Raw genomic sequence first — 24,291 nt, forward strand, 5'->3', positions numbered from 1 at the left:
CCCCCCTTAAACTAGTTTATATTTCACCTCTATTCTATTTTTACTTAGATCTGTTGAAGGGTCATTCGGACTCAAAAGGTTAACTGTGCTCCTCTCCACAGATGCTGCCAGACCTGCTGAGTTTTTCCAGGTATTTTTGTTTTTGTTTTGAATTTCCAGCATCCGCAGTTTTTTGCTTTTACACTATGAGATTGGTTTGTTCTACAACAAAATGCATAGCATCAGCTGGAATACTAACAAAGTCCAGTTTGTACCTGCTATTTCCCCACATGCAGTGCTCAAAATCTCAGCCTTTCTGTCAGGAAAAGCAATGAAGAGAGGCCAGGTGGTTACCAACAGGATAGGGACACAAGTGACAAAACTGGAGGGCGAGTCACCTCCAGCGAATAGCACGCAGCCTCAAGTAGTCAACTCAAGACGTGTACTGGTAGAAATATTGGCAAAGGTCTCCCTCAGGGAACAAAGAAACCTGAAGCTAGATTAAAAATAAAGCTGTAAAATTGGGGGAAATTAATTACTCAGCAATATTCCCAGTGGGAATTAATACTCTCAGAGGTAAGTAAAATCGATCTGAACCATTCTGGTCAAACATACACCTTGAAGTAAAGTGAAAAATCACAGTTTAGTACCAAATGATTCGGATCTGATTTTTGCCTTTATTTAAGTACTTTTTGCATCAAACTATTTCACTGTACGAGACCTGTATTCAGAAGATAACACGTAGAGATTGGAGCACAGAGAAATAAAATTGAAAAGCTGGACTGTAACAGGAAAAGCACATATAGAAATTTCTACCTCTAGATTGCCATTCCCGGAAAATACTAAGATAAGAAAGGAATATCCATTGATGTATTTCAATAACTGTGGAATAGGTATGAAGGACTGTTAGAAGGGAAGCAAAATTTAAACGACTAAGAGAGTTAAACTGGATAGCTCCTGAAAATGGGCACAGGGATCACAATGCACAATTAACCTGCATCTCCCCACCCCACCAAAAGCCCAATGTAATGTAGGCAGTATGACAGCTTCACACTCTCAGCTCATTAGAATGGCTGCTGCTTGCAATCAGCACTAGCTGTTCACTGGCTGCACATGTTATGCACAGTTAAATACTTAGAGCATTGGCAGGACTTCCAGAAAGCGCTCATGCAACGTCAAGGAGCAGTGAAGGGGCCAGCACCTATTCGGTCCAGAGCTTTTACAGACACTGGAGCCCATCCTGTGCAGTGTGGAACTGGTGGCCAACTCCATTCGCACACTTGTGGCAACCATGATTCAGCGTCTGATGGTTGATGTGTCAGCTTTCGTCGCAGCAGAAGCAGCAGCCACCCAAATCTCTGGGTGCTGCAATGGAAGGTCAGACTGCTACCAGCATGGCTGTAGATTATAGTGTGCAGAGACCTGCAAGGGTGTCACCGCGGTCCAGGAATCCATCCTCCTAGACTATTAGGATTGCTAAAGTGCCATCTCAGGGCAGTGGCAGTCCCACCATGGAACATGAACCTTCTGTCCTCTGTCGGGATGACAGCATTCATCCTCCCACTGCTGTCATTATGTCAGTCCCATGCTGTTGTCTCTCAGCCAGACAGCCCAGGCTGATGTTGTCAATGCTGAGGTGGTGCAGTCCAAAGGCCGACATTCTTGAAGTAATCCTGCATGGTCATCTGCAGTCTCGCCCACTGAGAGTCAGCAGCCTTCCACCAGCCTTTCTGGGGCTACTAAGATAGGACAGTGGTATTCACTAGAAAAATAGTGAGGGCCAATTGGGATATTGGAAAACTTTAATTGGGCCGCAAGCAGAATTTTAAAAATACTAACAGATTCATTGTGATCTATTTCTTCAAAAACAACACAAAGAAATGATTATAAAAGATAAACACATTAATACTGTACACAGTATGCCAAGTGTACAGTTACTAATGTATTTAATAACTCACTAACTCTTAATAGCTTAATAACTCTTTCTACTTACCTCCCGCTTGCCAACCCCCTGCTTACTGTCTCCCTCCTGCTTGCCAAAATTTTTGACCCTTCCATTTGCTGACAGTCCCACTCAGCGACCCTCCCACCCACCCGCACACCACCCCTCCCGCTCGCCATCCATCCCTCTCGCTGCCCCTCCCACTCACTGCCCTACCCACTCTGGACATACAACCCAAGATGCCCATTGGGACCATGTGGAAGTCCCGACGCACTGATCACCGAGGGAATTACCCGGGAAGTTTGATTTTCTGATAAGCAATTCCCCTGCTCTTCAGGACCCTTCACGAATGTCTCCAACTCCGAGTTAGAGTCAAAGACTTGGGACAGTTCTGACCTACTCACCTGAAACAGTGACCAGTTACCCAGGAATGGGAGGCAGAAAAGTCCTAGTCTAACTCCTGGGGAAGTACAGAACTGACCCCCAATCACACACTGAAACCACCCTCGATTCTCTCCTCGACCTCAACTCCACCCCAAACCACCCAACTACCCCCCGACTAACCCACCCTGACCCTCCGACTATCCCTCCCGACCTGACCTGACCAGCTCCACCACCTAACTACCTTCTGATCCACCTAACCACCTCACCCACCTGCCACTCTACCCATTTGCCACCTCACCCATCTACCACCTGCTACCCTACTCACCTACCAGCCACCCTACCCACCTACCACCCTACTCACCTACCTCACCCATCCTACCCACCACTGACTCAGTCATCCATTCATCCATTCACACTGAACATTTAAACTTACCCTACTGCAGCCAGTGCCATAAAAAGGAGTGTCCAGGCATTCCCCCACAGCGCTAATACACTGCGATGGAGTTTTCTGATGGACTGTACGCTCTGCATTTCTGGAGAAGCCGGGCTCGGAAAACCCGGCCAGAAATGCGGAACTACGTCAGGACACAGAGCAGTATGGCCAGAGTGGCGATCCGGTGATGTTTGCCACTTTGCAGAAGATCCAGGCCAATGCTTCAGCACACCAGTGGTCTATCCTGTCACATTGCGTGAGGTAGCATGGCTTTCATTGCATGAATGCTGGTGTAAGAAGCCTTGAGGTCAGGGAAAACCCTTTCAGAACATGCCACACTGCTCCTTGTAGACCGTTGCAACTTTAAACTCTTATAGAAGGCACCAAGCAATTGTACAATTGTAACGACAGCTGGTAGAACTGAACCCACAATAAACCTGAGAGTCGTTGATGCTAGTGGAGGTATGTTTCCTGCTGCTGAACAAATGTTTAGTTATGCAAGGCTAAAAAAGGACATAGGATGGTGAGTTGGGCTCTTAACTGGCAGCGCTGGCTTCAAATCAGAGCTGCATGCTGATAGGTGTCATGACTTCCCTGCTCTGCATACTTCCCCCTCGTGTTTACTGCACAGCGCACTAATGCCCTCATCAATATGGCGCTGGGTGCAAGTCTCCCCTCGAGTGTGCGCATGCACCGCGGGTACCATTTTAGAACTCTGACAAGAGTTGTCGCACCCAAAATGGGCAACGACAAACTCAATTCCTTGCCTTGAATGTTGTAGCTCAGATTTCTAAGCAAAGAACAGTTTGGTCCTTTACCAGGAATTAAACCTCGAGCCAGCTGTCAGCTACAATCCATGGAATTTGTTTTTTGCCAGAAGTCCCACCTACTCAGTCTATTAACTGTTCGTCTATACAGGACTGCATCAGTTTCTTTTAATGGAACCTAAAGGCATAATTAAATATCATTAAAAATTCCAGGATTTAATGCCCAGGTCTTGCATAATTGGTATCTAACCCGTTACAGCATTTTTAACAAGAAACTAACATTAGCCTGAGGTTAAAAAGGAAAGTAAAAAGTCAACAATGTAAGTCTGAAATAAAAACAGTAAATGGCAGACATACAAATTACCTGGGGCAGAAAGACAGAATAATGTTTGGAGTGAAACTCCTTTATCAGGGTCTTTCTCTTTCACAGGTTTCTACTCAGCTATGTACTTGCAAAAATTAGATTTTTAATATCACCAACTGATAAAATGTGGCATTACTGAGTGTCCTAGAGGCTTTACGGGTACAGTTCTCACATTTATAACGGGCACAGTGATGTGAATATAGTTTGCCCGCTACACCTGGTGATGTGAACACAGTTTGCCCACTATAGGTGGTGATGTGAACACAGCTTGCCCACTATAGACAGCGATGTGAACACAGCTTGCCCACTATAGGTGGTGATGTGAACACAGCTTGCCCGCTATAGGTGGTGATGTGAACACAGTTTGCCCGCTATAGGTGGTGATGTGAACACAGCTTGCCCGCTACACGTGGTGATGTGAACACAGCTTGCCCGCTACACGTGGTGATGTGAACACAGCTTACCCGCTATAGGTGGTGATGTGAACACAGCTTGCCCACTATAGGTGGTGGTGTGAACACAGCTTGCCCACTATAGGTGGTGATGTGAACACAGCTTGCCCGCTATAGGTGGTGATTTGAACACAGCTTGCCCGCTATAGGTGGTGATGGGAACACAGCTTACCCGCTATAGGTGGTGATGTGAACACAGCTTGCCCGCTATAGGTGGTGATGTGAACACAGCTTGCCCGCTATAGGTGGTGATGTGAACACAGCTTGCCCGCTATAGGTGGTGATGTGAACACAGCTTGCCCGCTATAGGTGGTGATGTGAACACAGCTTGCCCGCTATAGGTGGTGATGTGAACACAGCTTGCCCGCTATAGGTGGTGATGTGAACACAGCTTGCCCGCTATAGGTGGTGATGTGAACACAGCTTGCCCGCTATAGGTGGTGATGTGAACACAGCTTGCCCGCTATAGGTGGTGATGTGAACACAGCTTGCCCGCTATAGGTGGTGATGTGAACACAGCTTGCCCGCTATAGGTGGTGATGTGAACACAGCTTGCCCACTATAGGTGGTGATGTGAACACAGCTTGCCCGCTATAGGTGGTGATGTGAACACAGCTTGCCCGCTATAGGTGGTGATGTGAACACAGTTTGCCCACTATATTTGCCAGTAAAACAAAAGCAGGAAATCTCACTTAACAACTGCATCTTTTAATTGTTAGAGCTACATCCAAAATCTCATCACTGGGGTAACAATTAAGCTGCAAAGGGCTGATTGAAACTGTTTGAAGATCTGACTTTGCTTGAAAAAAGCAATCTTTTAGATGGGTAAGTACAGGATAGAAACTTATTGAACTGCCCAAAAGAGTCAGTGTGCTTAATACATTAATAGCAGTAATTATGGAATCTGAGTATTGCTGAGAAAGAGACGTGTTGTTGAAGCTTTTCACCATCTTCTTCACTGTTCGTTAAGCTTCCAAGTTGTGTGGCATCTGCAAATTTTTAATTTGTGCCCGGTACACCCATATTCAAGTAATTAATAAAGATCACAAAATGCAGTGGGTCACTAGGCAACACTTGTCTACCTTTCTTCAATTCAAAAAACAACCATTCACTACTCTCTGCTTCCTGGCACTTGGCCAATTTTGTATCCATACTGCCACTGGGTTCAACGTGAAATGAGAAATGGTTAGCGCCATTTGTCCGGTTTAGGGAGTTACTCATGAGGAGCGTGGGCAGTGTAAGTGGTGGAGACTGTTCAGTTTACAGTGGAACTATATCATGTAATGGCCATAAAATCTATAGCCACAGTACCATCAAGACCTGTTTATATAGGGAATTCCTATTATTTTCCAAGTTAGATTTTGACCAAATGTGTGACAACAGCAAGTTAGTATGTGGACAGGAAATTCACTGATTCACAACAATTTTAGTATAATATACATAGATTATTGCTCTTTAGTGTGTCAGCTCTGCACAGGGGCAGGCTTTTGCTGGTTCAAGTCTGAGACTAGGACTTGAGCACCATTGCTTAGGCTCATGCTTCTGTACAGTGCTGAAGCAAAGCTGCATTTTTAGAAATATAGGGCCGGATTTTCTCCTTTGAGTTGGGAATCATGATTCGGACCATTTCCAAATAAACCCGCACAGACGTTATTTTTCCTCTGTGGAGTCGGGGTCAGAGTGTAGTTGGGGCTGCTGCCTCCCAAAGCAGGCCCAAAGTGGGAACGGAGCCAGGCGGATGGCAAAACAGATAGGTTAGAAAGCTTACCTCCCCTTTCACTGGGACATTGGCCCAGTTCTGCTCATGACTATAAGGCCCTCTAGCCCTCACCCCTCACTCCCCCACCCACCCAGCATGCCCCCTCCATGTTCCCTCATATCTCCAATGCCTTCAACATGCCTCTATACCATCCCCCCCCCATACATCCTCCATAGCCCCTATGTATCCTCCATGCCCATTCACTATGGACAGAACACATGAGCCCTATAATAAGACTGGGAAGTCTTTGAAATGCTCACAAAATCATTAAAATAAGCAACCATCCATTCAAATTCCACTTGAAAAAAGTTCCTCCTCTTAGGAGCTCATAAAACTGCCGATCAAACACACAGTCATTCAAACTGCACATTAAAAAATATACTCCTCTTAAATGTTTATAAATCTGTCAAAATAAACAAACAGCCATTCAAAAACTATTTCAAAGAAAGCTAAACCTATTAAATAGAAGTAAAACCGTCAATTGTGCAAGCGCACAGTCCCCTTGACAGCTGTGTAAACAACCCCAGCTGAGTCAAATCCATTAGTGTGGTTTGGACCTTCAGCCAAGCGTTCACAATGAGATTCTGTGGTACAACCGTGTCAACATAACCTCCAGAGCTATATCCAATAGAACCTTTGAAGGCTCAACAGATGTCTGGACTTTGAAATCAATACAAAAAAAATCAATGCACAGGGTCTTGATGACACATTAATACCTCAATCTCAATATTGTTGAATGCATAAGAGATCTTTATCCACTGGAGAAAGTACCTGAATGCATCTGAACACTTAAACAATGCTGGTCAGTTTAACAGTCACTTACCTTTTAAAGACAGAGCGCCATAGTCAATCTCTGTATTAAAACTGTCAATCAAGCAAGCTCACAGTCCCCTTGACAGCTGTGTAAACAACCCCAGCTGGGCCAAATCCATTAGTGTGATTTGGAATTCAGCCAAGCATTCATAATGGGATTCCACTGCACAACTGTGTCAACAAAACCCCTAGTGCCATCAGGACCTGTTTACATAAGGAATTTCCATTATTTTCAAAGTTAAATGTAGACCAAATGTGTAGCAAGAGCAAGTATAGTATGTAGACTCTGTATGTATGTATGTAGTGCTGAAGCAAAGCTGCACCTTTAGAGATAGAGGACCAGATTTTCTCCTTTGAGTTGGGAATCATGATTCAGGCCATTTCCAAATAAACCCACACACATACTTCACTTATCACGTAGCATCTAACTATGAAATTTGGCACGCTTTTTAAACATACCTGTCAATAGGTTCTCCTTTCCACAACAGGCTTCTGCCAAGGTTCACAAGCTGACTTTCACACAGGACCCCACCCACCTTGTTAAAAATCTCAAAGTCAGGGAATTTCAGAACTAAGGCAGGCATTTAAAAGGCTCAATCCGACATCATTTTTGATTGCGTGTTGGGTCACAACCCACTACATTTCTTGCATCAGTCAAAATAGCGGCTGGCGGGAATCGGTTAGGAAATTTATATTTATGGCCCCCCCCGCCTCCATTATCAGCCACCCAGGTGAGTTTGCCCAGTGTCGGGATGCAAATTCCGGTTCACTATCTTTCAGATGCAAAATTAAGAAATGAGGATCTTTCCCCTCTGGTGCTGCTCATAAAGGATTCACTGGCACCATTTTAAGAAGAGCTGGCAAGTTCGCAAAGTGAGATCAACATTCATTCTCAACTAACACCACCAAAACAGAGTAATTGGTAATTTTGTTCATTGCTGTTTATGGGGTCTTGCTGTGTGCAAATGGGTCGTCAAATTTTCCTACATAACAGCCGTGCCTGCTCTTCAAATGTAGCTGATTGGCTGTGAAGAACTTTGGGATGTGAAAGCTGCTATATTAATGCAGGTAGTTCAGTCAATGTCCCCCAACATGGTCAGGGCCACTATTTTGGAAAGAGGACCATTGTGTACATGCAGAACTACAGTAACATAATTAAAATAAAGTAATGATTCAGAGTGCTTTTGAGTCCTGCTTTTAGAATATGCACAAGCTAATTGTTGAGCAATTAATCTTGAGGCACATTAAGTGTGTGGTTCTATACTTTAAAAGTCCATTGTTCTGCTATTCATTTATTTGAGTACCAATAGTTTATTTACATTCAGAATTTATATCATCAGTCAAAATCTTAAACTCTGAAAAATAATGAATCTTTCAGTGAAGTGATCAAAGTAAGAAGTGCAAAATCCAGCATTTAATACACTTTAGATTCCATTATCAAATTTATATTGTCCCATGTCCTGAGTGAGTTAAATTTCAGACACGCTCCTCCTTATCTGTTCAACCCAAGGCACCATCCAGTGAGGAGGGGAAAGGTACTAAATAATTTCGGATGTTAAGTTTGCAGCACACACTTAGGCCAAGATTTTACAGAGCGCCACGGTTCCTGCCCCCAGGGCTAAAAAGTCAGGGGGCAGCCTGCCACACTCTCAACAGCTGCCCCACCACAATTTAACTCTGGGAGAAGCATTAATTGCTTTCAGGTGAGACTTTCGCACCTTTCTCGGGAGGAAGTCCCTCCTTAGGGAGCTGCCAGCCAATCGGATGGTTGGCAGTTCTGTAGTTCCAGCAGAGCCAGACGGGAGTGGAGGGCACCACTGGGACTACATGCAGTCCCACAATACCAAGGAGCCCAGGTAGTCCAGGGTCAGGGGGGGGGGGATGTCTCAGCAAGGGCGTGTGGCAGTAGGGAGTTGGGGCCAAGAGACCAGGTGGAGGGTTAAGGGAGGTGACCTTGTGGGGAGGTCTGCCCCCTTGCCTGACAGTAGTCCTTGCAAGTAAAGTTGCCAGGTTTCCCTGGTGGCTTGGATCTCCCCCTGTTGTGGATGGAATGAGACCCTTAACTGGTCAGCAGGCCTGAGGGATTGGGGGCTGCTGCCTGGTGCCTCCCCCGACCCATGTAAAATTTCAGGCAGGTCAGGGGTGGTGGGGGGGTTGGGGGGGAGGGCGGAACTTATCATGACGTTTACGTGCCCCCTACCTTCAAACTCGCCAGCAGTGGAGGGTAAAATCAGCCCTCAGGGTTCTCAACATTGGGTTTTCATAAAGGACGTCACAACAGTGGGATTTTGACAATAACTTTTTGTTTGGCAAGGCTATTAAGAGTTACGGAACTAAGGTGGGTAGATGGAGTTAAGATACAAAGATACAAATTGATGATCTAACTGAGGCTTGAGGTGCTGAGTAGTCTCCTCCTATGAGGCTTGGTTCAGTTAAATGTACAATAAGAAATGCACAAATGCATGTTTTTGTTCAAAGAAACAGATCTGCCAACCCTGTCCGAATTTTCACTAACAACCAGTTACTCATCTACAGACCAGAGTGGAGCCTGTACATATGTGATATGTGGTGCTTTTCAGTCATATGACTCATATCCTTGCAAATATTCAGTAGAATTTTGCAAAAAGATTTGATTTGTGCAACAAAACAAATTTTCTCTCATCCAGATAGAGGGATTAGGTGAATATCTTATCCCTTTGCGCTGCAGCTTTTCCTTGTGTTTTACTAAATGGCTGCGAAAAGACCACCAGCGGGATTTTCCTCACCCGCCTGCCATCGGGATCTTCCGGTCCCGCGGCAGGTCCCACCCGCGACAGGGCCCGAAATTTCCGGCCCACATTGGTTTTCACATGTACATTGATGACACCTGACTTTGCCACACCACTACCTCCCTCAACCCCTCTACTGTCTCTAAATTGTCAAATTGTTTGTCCAATTAAATATTGGGAAGACTGATGCCGTTGTCTAATGTCTCTGCTACAAATTCTGTTCCCTGTCCACTGACTCCATCCCTCTCCCTAACAACTGTCTGAGGCTGAACTAGACTGTGTGCAACCTTGGCGTCATATGTGATCTTGAGATGAGCTTCTGACAACGTATCTATGCCTTCTCCAAGGCCACCTATTTCCACCTCCACAACATCATAGAAACATAGAAAATAGGAGCAGGGGTAAGTCATTCGACCCTTTGAGCCTGCTGTGCTATTTAATGTGATCATGGCTGATTCTCTATCTCAGCACCATACTCCTGCTCTCTCCCCATACCCCTTGACGCTTTTAGAGTCTAGAAATCTATTTCCTTCTTAAATATATTCAGCCACCTGGCCTCCACAGTCCTCTATGGTAGAGAATTCCACAGGTTCACCACCCTCTGAATGAAGAAGTTTCTTCTCATCTCAGCCCTAAATGGTCTACCCCATATCCTGAAATTGTGACCCTTTGTTCTAGACCCCCCAGCCAGAGGAAATATCATCCCTGCATCCAGTCTGCCCATCCCTGTCAGAATTTTACACGTTTCAATAAGATCCCCTCTCACTCTTCTAAACTCCAGTGAATACAGGCCTAGTCGGCCCAATCTCTCCTCATACGATAATCCTGCCATCCCAGGAATCAGTCTGACGAACCTTCGTTGCAATTCCTCTGTGGCAAGTATATCCTTTCTTAGGTAAGGAGACCAAAACTGCATACAATACTCCAGGTGTGGTCTCACCAAGGCCCTGTACAGCTGCACTAAGACCTTGCTCCTGTACTCAAGTCTTCTCACAATGAAGACCAACATACCATTTGCCTTCCTAACTGCTTGCTGCACCTGCATGCTTGCTTTCAGTGATTGGTGTACAGGACACCCAGGTCCCTTTGTACATCAACATTTCCCAATCTATCACCATTTAAATAATGCTTTGCCATTCTGCATTTCCTACCAAAGTGGATAACTTCACGCTTACCCACATTATACTGCATCTGCCATGTATTTGCCCACCCACTCAACTTGTCTAAATTGCCTTCAGGCCTCTTAACATCCTCCTCACCACTCACGTTCCCACCTAGTTTTGTGTCATCAGCAAACTTGGAAATAATACATTTGGTTCCCTCATCACCTAACTTTACCTTGCCTCAGCTCATCTGCTGCTGAAACCCAAGGAGGATGATGATGCCCTGATTACCCCAATGCTTGACTATTCTAACTCACTCCTAGCCAGTCTTCCATGTTCTACCTTCCATAAACTTCAGGGCATCCTAAACTCTGCCACTCATGTTCTAACTCGTACCAAGTACCTTCACCCACCACCCTGTGCCACCCATTGCATGAAGAAGTATTTCTTAATTGTTAACCATGTCTTAAGTCGCACCTAGACCTGTTCCGTTATCACCCTGACAGGAAAGGTCTTTACCAGCCTGGAATGCTGGTCACCCTCCAGGCAGCTACATTGTTCCCCAACTTCTCTGGGCACTTGGAAGCCAAGGGGAAAATTCCAGTCAACCTCCGGCGCCAGGCCTTTATAGGCCTTTAATGAGGTCAATTGGCTGCTCATCACTTGCGAGTGTGTAGCCCTGTTGCATTCCCCCCACCCCCACCCAATCCTGCCTCCAGGAAAATAGCCCAGGGGCAGGATGAAGCCAAGGAACCAGCATGCTTGGCCAGTGGTGCAAATTCACACTCACCCACTCCATGCTCTTCCCCCATTTGGGCCTAAAAATTCAGCCCCATGTATATTCTTAACTCAAACCTGTACAGAAACAATGATATTGCTTTTCAATAATGTGCTAAATAGTGAAGAAACATAATCTACCAAATGTATCTCAAATATTTAACTTGCCCACCATTTGAGTGATGGACATAACATAACTCAAGGCAGTATTACTCTGAAAGCTGGAGGTGATGATGGAAGAAGAATTTTGGAGTCAGGCAGAAAACATGTGTTCCTAGCGAAGTTGATTTGTTTTTTTTTTAAGCATTTTCCTTTCTGCACTGACACGAGACATGTATTTCCTTGTAAACTGAAGGAACCTTTGTGCACTGTGTGACTTTTTCCCCTTCTAACATATGTAAATACTGCCAGGATACTTAACGTACAGGTGAAGCATTATTTTTTTTCTTTTGAGAGCCAAATTCATATTTTCCCCTAAAATTGTTGGGTATGACCTTCCCCCATGTCATTGGACCCATTCTGAAGCTTCTCCTGATAACTCAGTGCAGCCACTCAATAAAACGGTCCTTGCCTTCTGCTGTATTTGATGGTGTTCGCCCTCCACACAACTCCTCCACACTAGATCATGACCAAATGCAGATAACTCAGCAATTTTATACAAATCTACAGCCCATCATTCCAATTACAGAACATGAGCAAGCTGAGCCAGTTCACTTTCTCAAATCATCTACACTCAAAAAAAAAATACAATGTGTGCACTGTTTCAGAAAAACAGGAATATCGCTCATTTCGTGAAATAAACAGCAAAGATAAGAAGCTGAGAACTACATTGGCATGGTGATGTGGAGAAGCAATAGTTCCTCCACACACTCTAGTCGGCTCAGGCTCCATTCTGGGGCTGCTGATTGCAAGCGATTTTAGACAAAGCTCTTTCTGTCCTTAGTGGCATTTTAAAGTGTAGGTTCCCCCAGTGTTGGCCTGCCTACAGACCATTTGTGAGATGAAATGTCACTTTTGATGTGGTTGCCATTTAATTCTCTTACCTCTTGATCTTGTCACTTTGATTAATCTTACCCTATCTGCCCTCAAGCACAATTGCCTTTTTTCTTTCCAAGACCGAGTTGTTCAAATGAAGTTTTTAAGTATGCCCTCCAGTGTTCCTTTTTTTATAAAAAAGGCTGTTTCCTCATCCATCACTGACACTGAGAACTGAAGTGTTGGGCCTTTTCGAACCTTGCTCGGTAAGCTTCATGTTCTTTGGGGATATCCAGCCCTGTGCTTGGCAAAGCTACCTCACTTATGTGTAAAGTTCTGACTACATTGTGGCCTGGCAGCGTATGATTTAGATCCTCGATCTGCAGGTAAGATGCATAATTGTTTCAAGAACCAAAAAGAAAGAAAGCCCCAAAAAGCAGCCCTCAGATCAAGTTGGTAATGAGCGACCTTGAAAGCAGAGAGATTAGGGAAGTCCTGGCAGACATAATTAATTCTCTGGTCCACTCCAGCTTTGGTCTCTCTGGCCTGGTCACCCTACACAGTTCTAATGAAGCTCAACTAAAGCACGAGGATCAGCAACTCAACTTTCAATTAGGCACTTTGCAGCTTTCCAGACTCAACATTGAGTTCAACAATTTCAGATCATAACCTCTGCCCCTATTTTTTAAGGCAGCAGTTGCTGGAAATGAATCTGCCTTTGTCATTAACAGCTCCTCCAGACCTATCCTTTGTTTCTTTACCTGTCCCTTGGTCATTTCCTTGCACCATAATCGCTTTTGCAATTTAAATCTCTCCTGCTTTCCACCCTATCACAAACCTTCCCTTTTGTCAGTGACGCAGGTAAAGTTAATTGGATGTAGGGTTGCCAACCCTCCAGGGTTGGCCTGGAGGCTCCAGGCATTAAGGGTCAATCTCCAGGACCCTGCTGTGTGCAAGCCTGGAGAGAAATAATTGAGGTGTTATAAAAGGTTGGTTTTTTGCTCATTTCCTTTGAACATTTCTCTTTGCCAGATATAAAAATATTGAAACTGGGGAAATAATTTGGCTGACAGCCAAGCATCATCCAATTGGGTAATGAGTCTTTTTGCGTTCCAACTGGTGTAGGAAGGCAGTGCACCACAAGGATGGATGTGCTGGCTGACTAACATAAAGGGTTAACACAAGGAGCATATGATACTGATGTAACAATGATGCAATGTCACATTACTAAGAGACTGCGATCTGGTGGGAAGCAGAAGTACAATCTGGTGTAGAATACTGAGATGTACATAGATCTATAAATAAACAAGAATGGTTTTTTTACAAGTAACAGTCTATGGTAGCATTCTTAGAATAACAGGCAAGCCCTAAAGAAACCCCATCTATACCCCGAACCCAAGACGAAACATGTAATAGCTCAAGCATGGGGCAAGTCATGGGATGATACCTGCAAGAATACGTTCAATCACAGTTGGCAACCCTAGTTGGATGCTCTGATGAAGGGACCAGTGGTGTTTTTCTTTCTGAATGAATGAATGATCAGACATGGCAGAATGGCCTTTCTTGTGAACTTGGCATGAACTGGAGATTTTTGTGTTCTGTGCAGCTTGCAACCAGATTAAGTGTTATCTGTTGAACAATTACATTATAAAAGGAGGGTCCATTGGTGGCTGTTTCAGAGTAACAGCACCAAGGTCAGCCAGAGACACCCTCTTGTTGGTGAAGGCTGAGTTTAGACTCAGAGGTTTTACATTTGTTCTTTAAGAAATATAACTCATTTTGAATGAATAGGCTGACAAACAAAGCACTAGCTGGTTACTTTCTCAACTGATTTCAACACAAACCTTGCAGTTAAAGCAGTGGATTCAGTGAATTTGAAGAGCAAATAGAGCTTAGAATTTCCCATTTCTTGTGTTCCTGTGTTCATTCATGACATACCCCCAGCAAGTTTGAATTGTCCATTAAGAAAATGCTGCATGGTGGCTTCAACACAGCAAGGCACAGAAAGAGGCCCCTACACCATGAACCACATTTTTGACAAAAGACAAAGAAACTCGATGAATGTGTGCCTAATAAGTGGATTGAAGGCGGTAAAAAAAAAATGAAGAGACACAAAAGCTCGATGGAATACAATGGCCCTCATCCCAATGGGACCGTATGAATGTAACCTGTGGATTGCATCTGGTAATTTTACATTAATATTGAAGAGCTTCTTCTGGATTCTCCTCTTGCCTTTGGTTTATGTGGAGGGTCTTATCGTGCAGTGGGTAGTGTCCCTGTCTCTGAGCCAGAAGCTCTGGGTTTGAGCCCCACTCTAGGTCTTGATGGCCAAGGAAGGCATGGCCATAGCCCAGAAGGGAAAACCAGTTCAGACCAGTGTTCTTATTTCCCAGTTTTTACTGTATTTTCGTTCTGGGAACGTAGCCAAACAGGCTGAGTACCAACCTGCAAATCCTTCCAACACCCACCAATGGCAGGTGGTAAGCTCGGGAGGGATTCATGGTCAGCCACGTGATGGAAAGCAAGTTTGAGCCTCTACCGTCACTATACATAGCTCCGGGACTACAACATGCACATAAAAGTGCATGTTGCCACAGCAACTTGGACTCCCTGAACTGTGAACTGTAACACGCCCCAACCTCTGGTTTCTCCTGTCCACCCCTCCCCCATCTCCACCTTTTAAGTTCCCATGTTGTCTTTTCAATGTAATTTCCTTGCAATATGAGGAGGAGATATAGTTCTGCGACAGGCGACAGGGATACCCATCCTCTTTATTGTAGGTAAAATGACTCTGCACAAATGTCAGTTTCATTAATGTTCAATAGAGGGGACTTGTCCCATGTCCCAAACTGTAGTCTCTAAACTCCGTGATGGTGAGCAGCACCCCAAAGGGTAGACAAAGGAATGGAGAAAAACCCATAACCAGGAAAGTGAGGACAAATCAGGAAATGCAGCAGAAAGTGGCAATGAACAGGACGCGGCACTGCAGATACAAAAATTAACGTTACCAAAGCAAACTTCCCTTTACTTTAGTGGGGAGAGTTCTTGTCAAGATTTACTAATTGTTGTGAAGTTTGTACTGAGGAAAAAGTGATGGGATTATCTCCATTACAAAGCCCCTACCAAACCACGATTAATTCAATTTATTCAGAAATGTGAAACTACATGTAATTCTGACAAATAAGTACGTGATTGTCAGTGAAATGTACTTCTGGCTCACGTTTACACATTGCCTTCAGCGCATGGAGGATGGAAATGTATATCACAGGAGACCAAGAAATTCAGAGGCTGTTTGCTTCATGAGCTGGCAGATCAAAAGGCAGCATTTTAACAAAAATGCGAGCCACTAGCCCCTTCTGTGGCCAAGCAGAAAATAATTTTCAGTTAAAATATATATTATTCAAATGCCGTGTAGATACTTAGATCATTGTCAAATAACAGTAACCACACATTTTGGGTGGAATTTAGTGCCCCCTGGTGGCAGGTTTGGAAGTGGCGGAAGCATTTAATTGGGCGAGAGGGTGCAGGCTGAGGACTCCATCGCCTTCCCAGCTCTGTCCGATTAAGTCCAGAGCAGGAAGGCTCCTGGACAGCCTTCATGTCTGACACAGATGCGAACTGAGGTCCTTAAATGGGCAACTGATGCTTACTTAGGGCATCATCCTAATGTGACGGACGGGAGAGTCACTACACAGGAAGTCCGAAAAGTAAACCTGGTTGTGTTTGCTTGGGGGCTCCTGGTTTTGGGGTGGGGGAGAATGTGATGGGGTCCCTTAGTCAAAGGCATTCAATGTCTGATCAAAGTATCTGGGAAGGCGGGGGGAGCAGTGAGGGGGCCCACTGAAAGCTACCCCAGGCTCTTTCTCACAACACACCCCTCCCCCCTACCCCCAGCCAGTGACCCCCGTCCTCGCGACTCCCATCCTGCCCTCATTCAATTGTTCCTCGGCAATCCAGACCTCTGGTGGGTGCATTACTGGCAGCTGACATCACTCCCAGTGGCGCTGACAGGCAATGGGGAAATGGGGAGCTGCTAGCTTCTGACTGGTGGGCAGCTCTTGGGAGGATGGGGGGAAGGGGGCAGGATGTCCACCTTGGGGTCCTAAATCTGAGGGAAGGCCTGCCACTGAGCATTAAGTGCTAATGGACACTTCATACTGGTGGACCTACAATTGAGGCGACACAGGGCTCCAGCCAGCAGGTAAGAACACCACTGCCAATATTAAATTCCATACACCAGTGGTCTACAACCTGTGGCTCTGAAGCTACATGCAGCTCATTAAGGACTCACAACTTCATCGATCAAACCCATTTTGGTGGCCATTTGCTTTGTTTCTTTCAACCTTTTATTAATATTGCACTTGTGAGAAAGCATCATTCAATTATCAACATTTCTTGTAAAAACCTTTAAAATGTTGTTGAAATGTGTCTGTTTTGTTTTTCAATATTATTGGCGCATATGTAACAGCACTGTAGCTTGCAAGATTTTGTGTTTTTGACTAAGTTTTTAAAGTATTTCTTCTTGTTAAGGTTGCCAATTCCTGCTTTCACGCAACTACCCTTCAAAAGTAGATTATTCCTGATAAAGCTTTGTCCTAAAGTGAAATGGTAATAATTAGGGAAAGCAGCAAGGAGATCATAGCACTCTATTTGGTCCCTTGTCTTGTTCAAACGCATTTGTTTTTTCATGATCATTTGTGTAATAAAAATATAACGGTGAAATGGAATGCAATTGAACAATCGATCATTATCAGAGGTAGCAGAAAACACGATACTGGGTCAGCCCTTGTTCTATCCCCACCTGATTTTCCTTACATTGAACTCAATAGCTAGAGGGATAATGATGAACCAGTGAGCTTTGATAATTAATTTGTCAACAACTACAGAGATAAATATTTGTAAAATAAAACTATACTACTTTATTAAACATACACAAAAAAAGTCTATCTCGCAACCACTTCTCACTCCCTATTTTATCAATACAGGTTATGGCCCTTTTCCCTCTGAACTTATTCTCTTGTCTCTCCTAGGTTGAAAACAATCTATTTTGTCATGACATCACCTCCCTCAGCCTCATTGTGTTAAACAAATTGCACTGTCACTCTTTTCCAGAATCTAAAATCTATCCCAGGATATTTTTGTATGGCAGGGCAGGACTGAAGGGCCAAATGACCTTCTGCTCTTATGTCCCTTGCTTTTTTTTTCCTCCTACAATTTAACAGCTTTAAAAAAAGAACAATCTTGGTGTTATCTAACCATTAATTCTTGATTCACACTGTCCTTTGCACTGTACATTTCAACCTAACCAGCGTCATGTACTATGAGTCTTTGTGACTCAAACAGGGCAAACGATAGAAGCAGGCACTGAGCTGAGATGTCAGAAGGGTGGGAATTAATCCTGAGTATTGCTGGAAATCGCCTGTTGGAGGGAAATAAAATTATCGGATGGCTCCACCAATGGCCATGTGACTAAATAGATTAAGACAGAGGGAGAGCAGAGTGATCCCAGGTTTAATGTTTTGCATCCACTGAATTTAATGATTTCATATAAGACAACAGTGGGGACACTATAATTGGCTTAAGTGCCCCTGAAATAGGATGTACAAAATGTATATAGCCAGATCTCCCACTTCTGATCTCAATTCTTGCCTGGGACCTGTTAACAGATATGCATGACCTCTAATTCCATATTCAAAATCTAACCAACTTATTCCTTAACCATTCTTTATAGGAATTTATAAACATGGATAATGTCTTGTTGATCATTATTCCTACACTAAAAGGTTCTGTGAGTTTCTCTTTGGAAGGTAGAAGCCCAAAGGGCCTGTTCCAGTTACTCTTTTCTGCATAATTATCATTGCACTAATCTCCTTAGAAAGATGACTGCCTGCATATGTAACTTCATGATGAGTTATTTAAGGTTACAATAACTTAAGACAATCAAATGGCCTTGAAATGTCCCAGGTTGATAATAACTTCATATTAACCAAATGCATTCAGCGAATGGCAAGTAATCACTTCTGAATTCACATTGTCTCCTTAAATAATTCTTTCCAGTGCTGTCTCTCTGTGGATTACTCATACATAGCAAACTCTCACTTATATGAGTGACTATAGGGCTGGCACTTCAAGCTGCCTTCTTTATACAAACCAGTCTTTAGTTCGGTAAAGATAATTATAAGTTAATTCGTGTATGGTATTTGGGCAAAACATTATCACTGAACATAAAACATTTCACTCTCATTGGTCCCCGAGCATTTGCATCAATTACTCCTGGTAAGTCACTTCTCTGGACAGTTATCATTCATTCATTCAACATTTGGATCACCTTTAAAATCCTACAATACACATGCAGTTTTATTTTGTTGTATTTTCTAAAGAGAGAATGGACTCTCCCTTGATGTTTATTCAATTTGGTATTCTTAGAAAAACTGTAATCCACTAACAAGCGATTGTGGAGGAAGTCACAAAGGAGTATATGAAATGTAGTAAGAAAACTGGACATGAAGAAAATTCAGTTAAATCATTTTGAATTCAAAGACGTGTCCACAATTTAAACACAAAACGCAACCGCACATCACATGGGATCCTTCTTTAGAAAAATGCAAAGCACAACCACAACATTCAACTGAAAGCTGCCACTATATCAGGGAAAGTTACTTTGGTTACGATTTTCCAAAATTCTCCAGATTCTAGAATGATCCTAGTGGATTTGAAGTTAGCAAATTAACACTGCTATTCAAGAAAGGAGCGAGAGAGAAAACAGGGAACTTCCGACCAGTTAGCCTGATTAAGTAATCAGGAAAATGTTCGATTCAGTTACTAAGGAAGTCTAAATAATGCACTTAGAAAATCAGAGTCAACCTAAGTTTTACAAGAGGGAAACTGCGTTTGACAAATTTCTTGGACTTTTTGAGGGTGTAACAAGTAGTGCATAAAGAATAACCAGTAGATTTAGTACACTTGGATTTCCAAAAGTTTGACATACAAAATAAAGGTTCATTGAGTTGGAGATATAAGCATGGATCAAGGATTGGTTAACGGATAGGACACAGAGAGTAGGGATAAATGGGGCATTTTCAAGATGCCAAGCTGTAACTAGTGGAGTGCCACAAGGATCAGTGCTGGGACCTCACTTATTTATAAGCTACATTAATGACATAGGCAAAGAGACCAAATGTAATGTATCTAATTTTTATGATGATGTAAAGCCAAGTGGGTATGTAATCTGTGAGGAGGACACAAAGAGGCTAAAAGGAGATATAGACAGTTTAAGTGAGTGGGCTACAAGGTGGCAGATGGAGTATAGTCTAGGGAAGTGTGAGGGGAAATCCTCAGTTGAGGAAAAAGGAAGATATATCAAAAGCACTGGTATAGAAGGTGGCATCACCAGAACAGTTACAACCAAGAGGGGGAAACTGAGAGAATGGGATAGGGTTCTTATGGGAAGTGGGGTGGGAGGAAGTGTAGTCAAAGTAGCTGTGAGAGTCAGTGGACCCCTTGTGGTTATTGGTCAATAATATTGGTCCTTAAATGGAGACAGGGAAGTAGAGGAAGGAAAATGAAGAGTCAGAGACAGACCAAAGCCAAAACAAAAATTGCTGGAAAAACTCAGCAGGTCTGACAGGATCTGTGGAGATAAAGACAGAGTTAACGTTTCGAGTCCGTATGACTCTTCTTCAGAGTTCTCCTCAAGGTAATGAGAGGATTTCGGTGTGGGGAAGAAACCCTTCTCCGGGCCGGGATTTTCTAGCCGCTTTGTGGTGGGACCCTCCGCGGGAGATTTGGGGCCCAGTCAAAAGTCTGTTGTCTTTTTCTGTGGGACCGGCTGATACCGGTAGTGGGCGAGGGTGGAAAATCTCACCCTAGGTTAACTATGAGACAAGGGTAACTATAAGCTTTGAACTTAGTGGCTTAATTTTCTGTCAGTCGAAAAATGGTTGCTCATCATAGATAGACTGAGAAATCACAAGTAATAGTCCAAAAATTAATCAGCTGATCCCATTAGCAACAATGCACACAAAATGCTAAACATGCTTTACAATGACATATTCTGTGACCTGTTAGCAATTTTTTCAATCACAGAAAACTAATTGTTAGAGAAACAACTAAAAATAAACAAGCTGGTATAACTACTTAACCTAATTTGAATCTGGTCACTTACAGGACTTCTCAAGATTGCACTGAAAGATCTAAAGTAAAATTTAAACTAATGAAGTTGCATCTATGCTAAGCTAATAACATCTGAGCTGGCTTGGCCACATATATTGGATGGATGACGGCTGTATACATAAAGATCTTCTGTACAGCGAACTGGACACTGGCTCACCATCTCCTGGGCATCCATATCACTGCTACAAGGTACCTACAGGTGAGATATGAATATGGTGGACATTGACATTGACAACCGGAGGCAGTCACCAATGGCCATGACCTCTGGGGACTGCCTGTTTGGAAGGACATTGGAAAAGCAGAGCAGAAACAGAAATCTCAGCTGGCTGAGAAGAGAGCCCAGAGAAAACAGAGACCAGCGCATTGTGCACCTTCTCAACCCAGTGTCTTCTTCTGCCGCAAAATGTAGCAGAGTGGGGCTCCTGAGCCACACCAGGCAATGCTTAACACAGAATTGACCATCACGGCACAAGGCATTGTCTTACGAGATGGAAGGTTGCCAATGATGACTAATGATGTTAGTTCCTAATCTCCCACCTGCTCCTGCCCCGCATCTATCTCCCCCAACTCCTTGCACTCATGCACACAGAGGGGGAGCGTGATTGCTTGGTTAGGAATTGTATTAAAGGTTACAGGAATAACTACAGAGAGAGATAGATAAATGCTCTAGGAATACAATTGTTCTTGTGCTGCAAGAACAATGGATATGTCATTGTAGAAAACAACCAGCCAGATGTGAAGAGTGAAATTGAAATTGTAAAATTGCAAAAATGAAATTTTGCTCAATGATCTCTGGGAATCAAGGAGAAATTCTGCAAAGTGTTTCCTCAGGAGGTCAAGTTAAAGAGCTGGTATCCATTATGGGACAGGATCTTTCGAAGGAATGGGCTTGATATGTTGAAAGGTCTTTTTTTGTTCTATGCATTATATTTCATCAATGTAGAATTATCAGTGCTTGTCTGAAAGCTCAACTCATAGGAACAGGAGTAGGCCTTTCACCTGCTTGAGCATGTTCTATCATTCGATTAGATCATGGTTGATCAGTACATCAACTCAATTTACTCGTCTTTACTCCATATCCCTTAAGCTCAAAGTTCATTTCAAATTTATATAGGGTTGGGGGTACACGTGCATGCTGTCATTCACTTCCAACGTCAAACCTTTGACTGTGACAACTGGTGAGTGAATGCTTACTCATCTGAAATCAATTTCTTTCTATTTACACAGTAAGGACAGAGGCACCAGATCAAGTCTCCATCTCCATCTCCAAGTATTCTCACAGCAGTATTAAGTCAGGATAACAAAACCAAAAGGGTCGTTAAAGCTAAGCAGAGAGCACACTGAAAGAAAGCCAACGTAAATTGGAACAAAATGGAATCCTGATTCATTCATCTGGACATGTGACTTTATTGGGTAAGAAAACCACAGCCACATTTAGCCTCCTTCAAAAGATGCAGAAATAGTGTTTAATAGCACATAGTCAGACAGACTTTTATACTGCATTTGGCAAAGAATAGGGGGAAAGTAACATACCTCAAAAGAAATTCTATTTGATAGAAACCAAAATTCCTGGAAAATAAATGTTTTGTCACATTTGAAGTCTAAATATGTAATTCTTGGCTTCTGAAAGATTTTTTTTTATTATTCTGAGTTTATTGAAGACATTGGTTGGAAAATTCCAAAAAATTTTAGACTTGTTTTCCACCACTTGGGTCTTAGCATAAATTCACTCATATCTTCCTCCACCGTCCCATCAATATCAATTAAACTCAGGTCTCACTCCCTAGAAGCTCACAGTGGAATTGCGCCATGCAGCACAGGGATGTCCTGGCTCAGTTTTTCAGATATCTGATCTCAGACAAGGCAGCGTCTGCAGAGGTTATGACTATCCTACTCAAATCTCCCATTATACCTGTCCATAAAACTTTATTTGACTTGAGGCTTCAGTCAGGACCCATTCCAAAGCCATCATTCTTCAAAAAGGGGTGTTTCTCGCTGACAAATTGTATTTACACATGTGTCTGGTGTATCACAGAATTTGGAATTTTCACCCTCTCTGAAGCCAACTGTGGGAATCCCTATCACATGAGAACCAAACAGAAAATGTACTAACAGTTGTGAGGTGAGAACAGTGAAAGAAAATGTCAAAACTGAAAAAAAATCCTTTTCTCCAGTTTTTTATTCAAGATTCTGTGCCTGTTGAATCCAGTTTTTATGCGAGGGTGCACTAAGTGCACAGAGACATCCACTGTCACATGAAAACCTGAAGATCTGCAAACCACATGTGAAACACAGGTGACAAAATACAAAAGCACAATATAAAGATTTAATTTCATCAGTATTGTATGGCAGTTAAACTGTAATATAAAAATTGTGAGCTAAGGGCGTCCCTGGGTTAGGTTGTTTTTATGTATTGTGGAGGGAGTTCAATGTTTCCTGGAGGTCAGGGAAGTATGTTTACAGGGTAGTTTGTTGCTGAGATCAGACACTCCAGTCGTCCAGTCACACCAGGACCATTGTTCCTCATTGGGCACTCAAAGATAGGAAAGCAAAGCCCTTGGTATAAGCCAGCTACAGAAGGAAGAATACACCAACTGTGGGAAGTGAGAAGAAGAAGGAAATAGTCATATGGTAATGTGAGTAACTGAGATAAAAATGCATAGGGAGGGAAGGAGAGAAAAATAAATAAGTGTAGCTGCAGATTAAACAAATGCTGCAAATATACCAAGAGATGCAGGGTAATATTGCACAATTTGTAAACAGCTGAGAATGAGAGGTTTTGGGGAGGGAAGAACAAAGTTATTTGCATTGATGAGGAAGGTTTGCAAAGCATTACAAATGTTGTATTTGTGAAGGGTTTTTATATTTCAGTATCAGTGCTACATTTTACATTGGGCAGAATTTTCCCCCCGTTGGAGGGGAAATTCAGGAGCAGGCGCACTGCCATTTTACGTGGGCGGGCCAATTAAGGCCTGGCCAGCGTGACGTCCGCCAGGAAGCGCTATGCGCTCCCTGTGTGGGCGGGGTGAGATTCCCTAAGCTGAGATTGCGTTCTTTCGCACTTGCGCACGAAAGAGCGCACTCACCTCCCTGAGGCTAAGTGCTGCCTCAGGGAGGTTGGCGCCAAATTCAAAAATGTTAAAAATAGAAAAATAAAATTTCCCTGACATGTCCCCTCATGTGACACTGTCACATGAGTTGGGACATGTCCGTCACTTTTCGTTAAACTTTTATTAAATTTTTAAAAACCTACATGAAACCTCATCCTACCCATGGATGGGGTTTCATGCTTTCTCTGAAGCCTGCCAGGGCTCCAGGCCTGCCCGCCAACCTTAAGGTTGCATGGGCAGGTCCTTTAACTACTGCAATTACTTTTAAAATGGCCTCAATTGGCCGTTGACTGGTCGGCGGGTGCACAGCTGATTCAGTCAGTGGGTCCCACCCACCCCCCGCACGCCGACCGGGAAGTCCTGCCCATTATGTCACTCATCCGATCACTTCAGTATATTTGCTTTATTGCAGGACTACAGTCAGGCTTACTAGGCTGCCCGTGAACAAATGAGTGCATCAATCACTTCTATAAAAACAGAAAATGCTGAAAAA

The 24,291-nt window shown here is 43.4% G+C and overlaps 1 protein-coding gene across 1 annotated transcript in view; it reads right to left on the reverse strand.

Annotated features, from left to right (window-relative positions):
- LOC144683582 (signal peptide, CUB and EGF-like domain-containing protein 3) overlaps window positions 1-24,291 on the reverse strand; it is a 421,925-nt gene that overhangs the window by 239,872 nt on the left and 157,762 nt on the right. The window lies entirely within an intron of this gene.

This window comes from Cetorhinus maximus, chromosome 8 (assembly GCF_964194155.1).
Source record: "Cetorhinus maximus chromosome 8, sCetMax3.hap1.1, whole genome shotgun sequence".
NCBI classification, from domain to species: domain Eukaryota; kingdom Metazoa; phylum Chordata; class Chondrichthyes; order Lamniformes; family Cetorhinidae; genus Cetorhinus; species Cetorhinus maximus.